The following is a 4,232-nucleotide window of genomic DNA, read 5'->3' on the forward strand; positions in this document are numbered from 1 at the left end:
TCCCACCTATTCGTGATCATGATCATGCTATCAATTTGATTCCAGGAAGTGTTCCTCCAAACATCAGGCCTTACAGATATCCCTATGTCCAAAAGAGTGAAATTGAACGTATGGTTTGCGAAATGCTAGAGGCTGGGATAATTCAACCTAGTCAAAATTCTTTCTTTGCTCTAGTAGTATTGGTTCACAAGAAGGATGGATCATGGCGCATGTGTCCAAATTATAAGGAACTCAACAAGCTCACTATTAAAGATAAATTACCCATCCCTGTCATTGATGAATTATAGGATGAATTGCATGGATCAATTTACTTCACCAAGTTGGATCTTCGTTAAGGATATCATCAAATTAGAATGAAGACTGAAGACATTTCAAAAACAGCATTTAGAACTCATGAGGGTCATTATGAATTTTTGGTCATGCCTTATGGCCTTACTAATGCACCTTCTACGTTTCAAGGATTGATGAATTCCATTTTCAAACCCTTTCTTATAAAGTTTGCGTTAGTATTTTTTGATGATATACTAATCTACAACAAGTCTTGGAAGGATCATGTCCAACATGTTGACATGGTGCTCAAACTATTGGAGGAGAAACATTATATGAAAAAATCTCCAAATGTTTCTTTGGAGTACAAGAGGTGGAATATCTAGGTCATATTGTATCTCATGAAGGTGTTAAGGTAGACCATAGAAAAGTTAAAACCATTAAGGAATGGAAAATCCCCACATCCATAAAGCATCTACAAGGATTTCTCGGGTTGACAGGGTATTACTACACGTTTGTTAAGAATTATGGGAGAATATCAACACCTCTAACAACATTATTGAAGAAAGATGCATTCTCATAGACTCCAGAAGCAACGAAGGCCTTTGAACATCTTAAAGAGGCAATGTGCCAAGCACCAGTCTTAGCTACACCGGACTTCACAAAAACCTTTATTGTGGAATGTGATGCCTTAGGAAATGGAATTGGTGCTGTTTTAATGCAAGAAGAAAGACCCATTGCTTTCGAAAGTCGTCCAATCAAAGGAAAGTATTTACACAAAGCTATTTATGAGAAGGAAATGATGGCAATACTACATGCACTTAAGAAATGGTGACTCACCTAATGGGAAGACACTTCAAGGTAAAAACAGATCATGATAGTCTTAAATACTTTTTAGAACAAAGATTATCTTCAGAAGAGCAGCAAAAATGGGTCACAAAGATGTTGGGCTATGACTTTGAAATCATCTACAAAAAAGGGAACCAAAATGTTGTGGCAGATGCACTCTCAAGAGAGGATGACGATGTGGAAGCATTTCTTTGCGCCATTTCTATTATCCAACCAAATTGGATAAATGAAAAAATGGATGAATGGAAGAATGATGAGGAAGTGTGGGTACTCATTCAAAATATACAACAAGATCCCAGTACATCTGATACATTTAGCTGGAAAAAGATTTGTTATGGTACAAGGATCAGTTATACCTATGTAAAAATTCCCAACTCAAACAAAAGATTCTTAGGGAATTGCACGCCAACCCCTTAGGAGGGAACTCAAGATTTCTAAAAACCTACCACAGGGTTAAGAAGGATTTTTTTTTGGATGGCCTTAAATCGGATATTCAAAATTTTGTGGTGGAATGTTTGGTTTGCCAACAAAATAAGTTGAAAAAATTAAGACCCCAGGACTATTACAACCTTTATCCATTCCAAGCCAACATTGGGAGGAGGTTCCAATGGATTTTATCACAGGTTTACCCAAGTCCGAAGGAAAGAGTGTTATCATGGTGGTAGTTGACAGACTTACCAAGCATGCACACTTTTGTGCATTATCTCATCCATTTAAAGCGAGTACAATTTATATTGCATTTATGGAAACAATTCAAAAGCTACATGGAAACCCAAAGATTATTGTAAGCAACATAGATCCCATTTTCACTGGAAATTTTTGGATAGAATTATTTTCTTGTCCTGGTACTCAGTTAACTCATAGCTCATCTTATCATCCTCAATCTGATGGGCAAACTGAGATAGTAAACAAATGTTTGGAAGGATATCTTCGTTGCTTTGTATTTGATAATCAGACACAATGGGTGAAATGGTTGCCTCTGGCTGAATGGTGGTATAACACTTCATTCCATATTGCAACAAAAATGACCCCATTTACGGCACTTTCTGGATATCATCCACCATCCATCACATCAAATTTAAGAGAAAATTCTACGGTTCAAGCAGTGGAAGATTACATTGAGCATCAGCAACAAGTTCTCTAACTCTTAAAGGATAACCTCACCTTGGCGCAGAATAGAATGAAATAGCAAGCAGATCAACATCGCAACGAAAGAAGTTTTGATGTAGGTGATTGGGTATTCCTACAGCTACAACCATATAAACAAATGTCCCTCAAGCAAGCTAAAAAGAATAATAAATTATCACCAAAGTATTATGGTCCATACAAGGTGTTGCAAAAGATAGGTGTATGGCATACAAATTGGAGCTTCCTGCAGCTTCCCGAGTGCATCCAGTTTTCCATGTTTCATGCTTAAAGAAGGTTATACGTGACAAGATTCTAGTTCAAACAATATTGCCAGAACTTGATGAGGAAGGAAAAATCATATTGGAACCTGAAGCAGTCAAAGAAACAAGAACTCGACAACTACAAAATCGATCAATTTCAGAGTATCTCATCAAGTGGAAGAACTTACCCATTGAAGATTCCACATGGGAGGATGAGAATTTTATACAGAAGCATCCAGAACTACTCAAGCGTTGAGGACAACACTTTTTTGAAGGAGAGGGGCATGTTAGGTCCCTATAATACTAGCGATTCCCCCATTACTATTGTCATTGTATCCCTTATTGTTATTGTTGTGCCCCTATTGTCCCCATATTATTATTATTGTGCCCCATAGAATCCCACTATTGTTATTTTTGTGCCTTTATATTATTATTGTTAGGTTGGCTTGGTTATATGGTGACCCCTTAGACTCCTATATATAGAAAGGAGGTTTTTTCATTTGAATCATCCAAGAATTGTTCATTTGTGTAATGTAAAGGAGGTTGCCCCCTCGAAGAGGCTGAATTCTGAAGCATTGATCTATCTTTTCTATCCTTTTGTGAGTTTTTTTCATAACATGGGCCTTAATTTATGTCTAATTTAGAGACATGGCCTTAATTTATGTCTAATTTAGAGGCCCATCATACCTCCCTTCTGAAATCGTTGCTCATCCTCTGAGCAACTTAGTGACCTCATTGTGCCTCATTCATGGCTCTGGTGGCCTTTCTCTTATGTATTCATCAATCATTTCTCTTAAGAATCTTTGTTGTAATTTTTGCAAGGACAAGCACAAAAATGTAGTTGTTCTTATCATGATTGTTTAATAGCCTTTCAAGAAAAAAACATAACTTTCCTCTTTGCAAGTGAATTTTGTTGGCTTGTAGATCCATTTCATTCATATCCTTTCCCTTGAAACCTTCATTCCATTTTTACTCATTTTTCTAAAATTGTTTGTGCATTGAAAAAATCACAATGTTTCTTGGGACCATTAGCTTGCTTTCTTCCCCTTATTCAAAATGGGTTCTTAAATATTTTTCAGTTTGACAAGGTCTTCCACATCCTTTTCCAACCTTTTGCTACTTTGTTCCACCATTTGGACACTTATGAAACCTTCAAAAGGTCTTTAGATGAGAACTAGGACATCCTGTAGTAATTTCTATAAAACCTACAGGAAGCCCTGTAGTGGTTCCTGTAGTATTACAAGAAACCCTGTAACAATTCCTGTAGTACTACAGAAATCCTATTTAAACTTGTTTTGAGCAGAAATGATTGTCTGAGCCTAGGGTAGGCCCTGAACTTGACTTCCGTGTCTTTCTCCCATTTCTATAACATCTTTTAGGCCTTGGAAAAAAGCTAGAAAGAGATTAGAGACCTCTTGGAAAGTCTATTTTCATCACTGTAGTTTGAGTTCTGTTTTGATGGTGAATGCCTTATTTCCTTTTATTGCCTTCTTCTTCTCTTTTGTGGCCTAGATGATTGACTAATGGACTTGGAGTTCTTTGTTTTGATTAGGTCTCTCTTAAGCACTGTCATTTTGGGTTTTAGCACAATTTGTTCCTTTCTTCCTTTTGTAGCAACATTTTGTCTTCCTGTAACAGTCATTTCTTCTTCCTTCAGGGCCTTTTAACTGTATGGGAGTGATGATAAATGATGTAGAGGGGTTGGAGGATGATGTGAGAGCTCATATG

This window comes from Pinus tabuliformis, chromosome 9 (assembly GCF_031772625.1).
Source record: "Pinus tabuliformis cultivar Carrire ecotype Pingquan chromosome 9, CPIR1, whole genome shotgun sequence".
Classification (NCBI taxonomy): Eukaryota; Viridiplantae; Streptophyta; class Pinopsida; order Pinales; family Pinaceae; genus Pinus; species Pinus tabuliformis.